This window comes from Adiantum capillus-veneris, chromosome 28 (assembly GCF_014529385.1).
Source record: "Adiantum capillus-veneris isolate H3 chromosome 28, ASM1452938v2, whole genome shotgun sequence".
Classification (NCBI taxonomy): domain Eukaryota; kingdom Viridiplantae; phylum Streptophyta; class Polypodiopsida; order Polypodiales; family Pteridaceae; genus Adiantum; species Adiantum capillus-veneris.
The window spans coordinates 101,642,393-101,649,902 of NC_140958.1; positions in this window are offsets into that span (position 1 = coordinate 101,642,393).

The following is a 7,510-nucleotide window of genomic DNA, read 5'->3' on the forward strand; positions in this document are numbered from 1 at the left end:
ATATATATTATAATAAAATAAAAAATAAAAAACCGAAAATATTTAAGCGTGAGTGACTGGGGGGCTACACTAAAATTTTGATCGGGATCCCTAGCCCAGGCCCAGGCCCAGGCCTCAGTCCTCAGTCTTATGATACATACTAGACTCACTCTTATATATATACCCTACCCCCTCAAGAGGGAATGAGAGCATGTGGGGCAAGTCCTCCACTCTCTTCCCTTCTCTTCCCACTTACACCCTTAGACTTTCTAATTTGGGCCTAGTTTCCTACTAGAAATTGACGGTTTTAGGGATTCCGAGGGCATAAAGTGACCAAACGGAGGGCTGTAAAGCACGGCACGTCCCTCTGACCGAGACGCTCATTTTGAGCTATCCTACATTCTCTTCTATAGCTGGGTCAGAAAAAAGGACCAAAAAATCAAAAAATAAATAAATAAGAAAAGACTTGGGTTGCAAAACACCCAAAATTACTAGGTGAGCAGCCTTCACGGGCACTCACTGACACTTCTAGGGGATCCAAGTCATATGAACCTACGCTCTGGACGAGTGTTAGAGCACGAGCATATTGGTAGTGCCTCCATTTACGCGGGCACCCATTATTCCTCCACCCTAGGTTCTGGACCTTGGCTGGGACTCAAGGTAGCGCGACCCAAGATCCTCATATCGCGTCTAGTGATTCTTCCTCTGACTACGAAGTCATGGAGGGGTATCCTACACCAAACCCTGATAGTTCAAGTCAAGACATGCATGCCATGGGCCCACGGCCCGGGTCCAGCGTGTTTAGCCGCTTAAAAGAGACCCTTAGTAGAGCTACTCGCTCCGAACATGCGGTTAATGAAATAAATGAAGGGAGTGGGGAAGTAAATTCGTCATTCAGGCCTAAAATAGACCCTATGCTTCTTGAGAGTGTGCATGTGAATGTTCCATCCACTGCACCTCCTGATCCTTTAGGACTATCTCCCTCTGAGGTTTTACTACCCGATGGTAGGAGTCTTGCCGAAGTACAAGAGATCGAACGCTATATGCAAGCAACAAGGGAGAGGGAAATTGAGAACCTACGAAGGCTAGAACAAAGTCGAGCCCTGAAAGCAAAGGCTCCTATGACAACAATCATGCCATCCGAGCAATCGAGTGCTCCCAAGGTAGCAGTCACGGAGGGGCAAGCGATGGGGAGCAATAATGCTTCCACTTCGAGGGAAACCTCCAGCACGCCAGGCCTAGATGGGATATTCCTAAACGAAAATTGGAAGTATGACCTACAAGCGGAAGCTTTAACTGATCGGTACACAGGACACACCTATCATGTGGGTTGGTTAGATGTTCTACAATCCACATCGGGTGCTACTAGCATAGATGAGCAACAACAGAAAGTCTGTGATGTCCTCCATAGGATTGTCGAGTTAGAAAGACAGAACACAGGGATCAACATGCCTTCAACAGGCCTAATGAGATTCTTGGATACGGGAAAGGCCAACCAACCAACCCTATCACAAATGGAGACTCCATCAGTGAGCCCCATTGATCCTCCATATGTTGTTTTGCCAGGAGCCTCAGTACAATCTGAGCCCACAAGTGGCAGCTTTACATTCCCTGATCTAACTCATCTTTCTCTTAATGACACTACGGCTACCATGCATATCCCAGTGGTGAGCATGACAAGAAGTACACCATGGAGTTCATTTGTTAACACTGCGCCGATGCCTAGTAGCACAGTGCCCCCAACTATACCTACATGTATGTATCAATCGTGTGCACCTGTCGTACCTCAGCCTCATGTAGCTCCTACACCTCCGATTATTCCAAGAGCTTACAATCCACAATGGCGTTATCCAAGCTCTTATACAAGTGGAGCCATGCCATTTAATAATAACATGCCATATCAGGCACCCCCTATGCCTAGGGCCATGCCTGTAAACTTTGGACCACCGTCTGGTACACCACCATATGAAATATGGGACCCAAGAGCCGCGCGTATGCCAAGGCCAAGGCCAACTCCCATCTCACATGTGGTTCCAGGAGCACATACACCCATTATACCTGCTCAAATAGGAGATTTGGCAGCATTTGCTCAAACTATCGGTCGCTCTATTGCGGAAAACATGCATAGTGCACCTGATAGAGAGCCTAGGAGCAAGGCAGTTCAAGTAGCTAAGCTCACACAGAAATTCAGTGGAGACGGAGAGGCTAGAAAGCATATGGAAGTCTTTGAACATGTGTGTGATTCCTTGGAAGAGCACAATGAGCTACATAAGTGTAAGGCTTTGAGTTTGACCCTAAGCGGAAAGGCTGGAGATTGGTATAGAACCTTAAGAGTAAAAGAGAAAACGATCTACTCTACTCTTAGGAGACTGTTTTTAAAAGAATACATACGAGAGGGAGTACTTTGGGGTGTAGCCTCTCAGCTCCAAAAAGCCCAACGAGAAGAAGGTGAATCCGTGAGAGACTTCATTAGTCGCCTAAAGAATTTGAATTCTCGATGCAATCCAAACGAGCGATTCAACAACAACCAATTGCTCGATAGATTCATTAGGGGACTACGACATGAAAGTATTTATAATGGCCTAGTCATTAGAGGTATCACTACTTGGGAAGCAGTCACCATGAATGCAATCCAATTGGAGGATAATTTAATGATTGCAGGAGAAAGAGTGTCTGCCGAGCTGAAGTCTAGTAGCTCACAAGCATCAGGGCATGAGCCAATGAAGATAAAGCCAATCGTGAAAGAGCAAACGATATCTGAGATGACTTTGGCAAATCTCACCAAGGCCATCCAAGAAAGCCTTAGGGGTAATCGTGCTCCACAAAACACTCATATGTATCCAAGAAGGGAGCAGCAATGGTGCACAATCTGCTTGGGCCCACATACTACGAGTGAATGCCCTACTTTCATAGTAAAGATTAACGGGACTTGTAACGCGTGTGGTAGGTATGGCCATCAAGTGAAGGATTGCCTAATGCTTAAACGCATCATGGAAAATAGACCGTCAATAGCTTGGGCAGACTCACCTCGAGTTCCTGCATTGATGCCTACCCCACCCATGGAGCAGCAATTGCCATTACAGCACATGGTCCCTAGAACCCAAAATGTGGTCGAAACCACACCGTTGCCACCTCTAGTGCTAGGACCGCAACCCCCTCATCCAAGAGTTACACCTATGAACCAAATAGGTTGCGAGTCATCTAGTACTTATGTAGATTGCGAAGAGGACATAGACTCTAGTATCACCTATGGAGTCGACATGCTTGAGGAGTGTCCCATGTACTATATGGAAGACCATTGGGGACAAATCAAACCGGTATATCAAGCTACTGCGCTAGCAGCAAGAGGCCAAAACATTAATAGTTTTGCCAGGAGACCACCTCTTCAGTGCTACGAATGTGGTGGACCACATCGAGTAGCTGAGTGCCCCATTAGAATGCAAAAGAATGTTGCACTAATGCAAACAAGTCAAGGGAGTGCATTGGCAATTCCAATACTCATTTGTAATCGTTGTGGCATAGATCATTTCATCACACAGTGACCTAACAATCCAAACACGCCAAAAATCACACCATTGAACTTAATAGAGATTGTTGATGGGACACCACCAACTATAAACATAGCACCAGTGAATGCATTCACACGGTCGATGCTCCAAAAGAAAAATTACATCCTCGAAGAGAGAGATGCTGCATCCATTGGCCGAGCGAGAAAGAAGAAAACACGAAGAAAGAAATCCCTTAATGCTTCTAGCTCAAAACCTAGTTCAAAGACTAACATAGGGACAGGAGAGGATCCCGTGTATATGAATGACACTAAGGATGACTTAGATTCGATAGAGACCACGGAGACCAAAACTGTTACTACAAAGGAAAAAGCCAGTGAGGAGGATCACGAGAGGGAATTACAAGGAACACCAAAAGAGTATTCAAAGTTAAACCACCCAGTTGCGAACCCCCAAGATAAGCCACGAGAGACAAAAAATGAGGATTGCAAGAGAAAGATTGGAACCTATCTAAACCCAACAGTGGAAATTGAACGAGTCCAACAACTGAGGGGTTTGGTGGAAGAAACTCAACGAACATTAGAACCTGAACCCAAACATATCCAGATGTTGGACACAGTGTTTCCCACACAAGTTCAACCTCACAAGAACTACAGGCCGTTAGCTATACCCAGTATCATTCGGGAAGAGAGTGAGGGTAGGACATCTAAAAGTGGACACACACCTTTCCTACTAGAGAGAATGTTTGGTGAGGGAATGCCCGACCCCCTTGAGGAAGTGGAGATTCCATCTTCACCATTCTCTTGTCAGGGTCCTACGTCCCACAAGATGCCATTAAATGTTTCCAAATTGATGGATTTCATGTCTTCAAAAGTTAGAACCACCATCATGTCCAAACTATATAAAGACCCTGAGCTAGTCTCAGCTCTTCGAGCCTTCCTCAATGGTGAATTACAGGCCGGATTACCACAGTTTGCACATATGAGCAAACTTGACTCGGTAATGAATGATGAGGAACATTTAGCACCACCATCTGACCTAGCGGGACATGAATCTGTAATTGAAGTACCCATTAACAAGTTGGGGAAATACTTTGAAGGTGATGAATCTAATGCTACTCTACCAATCACTACTAAAGGATTAACTGTAAAGGGGGTCCTTGACGGTGGTGCGGGAGTCAGCATGGTGACAAAGAGTTTTTGGGAGTCTATGGGGCGACCTCACCTTGAAGCCACAAGCGTAGTGGTAAAAATGGCTAATGGATCTATTGTTACGCCTATTGGAATGCTAAAGGATCTCAGAATCAAGGTCTTGGGACACAAGGTAAGGCAGACTTTCATTGTTATGGATTTTTCCAAGCATCCTATGTCATTTGAGATGATCTTAGGGCGTTCATTCATGAGGGAAGCAAAAATGGTGCATGACTGGTCCAAAAACCATGTCTACTTACAGTTCCAAGACTCTTTCATTCGAGTTGATCTTTTAAGTGGTCGAACGCATCCTCTACGAAATAAATTCATCATTGATAATCGAACAGACACAACAATTCACTCAGCTCCATTACAGTCTTGTTACACGTGTAACGAAGACACGGATATTGGGGAGAACTCTCCTTATATGGATATCCTACCCGGAATGGCTGAGTCAGACAATGTCGATTGGGTACACCTAGCGGCAACTATAGATACATGGGGAGCTAGAGGAACAACCTGGGTAACACCAGATGGGAAAGAGATACCACACATTGCACCAATAAACATGTTAGGTGTAGCGCATGTAACATCCGATGATAAGAAAGAGGCACACCTATCTGAGAGGGAAACCAATGATTCCTCAAAGGCTTCAGGCCAATACACATCAGAAACGGAATCTCAGGGAGAAATGGATTCAGAACCTGAGGAAACATCGAGTGAGCCAAGTATAGAAACTGAACACTCAAGCCCTAGTACGACCATCTATGGTAATTTATATGAGAGTGAAGAAGATACAAACGAAGACCTATCAGGCGAGTCGAGTTCAAACATTTACCAAAATCAAAACCTTAACAAGAAACAATGGTCATATAAGAGACGACAATATCGAGCAAATGTGAGAGCTAGGATAAACAAGGAAAGATCTACTACAAAATGGCTTAGCTATCTAGGGGCATGTGATGCTCATCGAAAGCTAGTAGGCAATTGGGGTGAACATCTCCAGAGTGTCATGTGGTGCAGCCCGCGACCCATTGACCTCGCTCAATTGGAGGTTACAGAGCCGAAATTGAGTCGAACTATAAGAAGATGTCAAAACCGAGAGTTAGCACAACAACAAAAGGAGGCAGAACTAAAAGAAAGGTTTCCGTCAGGACAAGAGCCTGCTGACTTACATACGGCTCCTGAACATTTTAAATCTTATACCACGGGGGAGCGAAAGGTTGTGTATGCCAAAGCCCAACGAATACCTACCAATGGAAGCAGTGGAGTCTATGATGGTCCAGCGGTAGTTAAAGAGATAGAATTAGTAGAACCAGGTGAGGAGTCTAAACCAATCTTTATTGCTCAAGACCTTACCGAAACTGAAGAGGCTGTACTTAAGGAGCTCCTCAAGGAATACAAGGATATCTTTGCTTGGACATATCATGACATGAAGGGCGTTCCACCTTCTGTGGTGCAACATACAATTCCCATGATCAACATTGCTAAACCCGTCCAGCAACGACCCTATCCAATGAATCCTAAGTATGCCAAAATTGTACAAGAGGAGATTGAAAAACTTATCCAATGTGGATTCATATACCCTATTGAGCACTCAGAATGGGTTTCTCCAATAGTCATTGTGCCAAAAAATAATGGTAAACTAAGAGTGTGCGTGGACCTCAAGAAAGTTAATGCAGCTACTAGGAGAGATCATTATCCCTTGCCATATTCAGAACATGTGCTTGAAAGAGTTGCGGGCAAGGAAGCTTATAGCTTTTTAGATGGGTACTCTGGTTACAATCAAATCACAATTGCATTAGAGGACCAAGCTAAAACTGCTTTTATCACAGAGTTTGGAGTGTTTGCATTTCGTGTTATGGCTTTTGGCTTAACAAATGCCCCTGCTACATTCCAACGATTAATAAACATTGCGTTTAAAGAATTTCTTAGGGAGTTTTGTGAAGCTTTCCTAGACGACCTTTGTGTTTATTCTTCTTGGGAGAAGCATTTGTTATATCTACGAAAAACATTTGAAAGGTGCAGATATTATCGCATCTCATTGAACCCTTTCAAATGCCAATTTTGGGTTAAGCATGGAGTCATCCTAGGGCATATAGTGTCCAAGAACGGGATATCCACAGATGAGAGTAAGATTAAAGCCATTGCCGATTTGCCACCACCTACTAACTATAAAGGAGTTCAAAGATTTATGGGCCATGTTGGTTATTATCGAAGGTTTATTTTAAACTTTGCCGAGATAGCGCGTCCATTGTACAAGCTTCTTATCGAGTTTCACTGGACGGAAGAATGTCATCAATCTTATGAGTTATTAAAGAAGGCCCTAACAAGTGCTCCAATCCTACGAACACCTGATTGGAATGTACCTTTTCATGTGCATATTGATGCATCAAATTTTGCTATTGGGTGTGTTCTAACTCAACCAGGAGAACATAAATTGGACTACCCTATTAGCTTTGCAAGTCGCCAATTAAATGATGCCGAGATGAACTACACTTCTACAGAGCGCGAAGGTCTAGCTATGATTTACGCAGTAAAGAAATTTCGCTATTACCTTCTTGCTACCAAGTTTGTGTTTTATGTTGATCATCAAGCATTGCTATATTTGGTAAACAAGCCGTGTTCCACAGGTCGAATTACACGATGGTTGTTAATTCTTCTTGAGTTTGACTTCACCGTTGTTGTGAGGCCTGGGAGGAAACATGTCATGGCGGATCATTTATCTTGTATCCCTAATGGCGAAGCTCCTACGGGGGTTGATGATGAATTGCCTGATACTCCTTTGTTCATTGTTGAGACAATGCCTGAATGGAGTGAAAAGATTGTTAACTT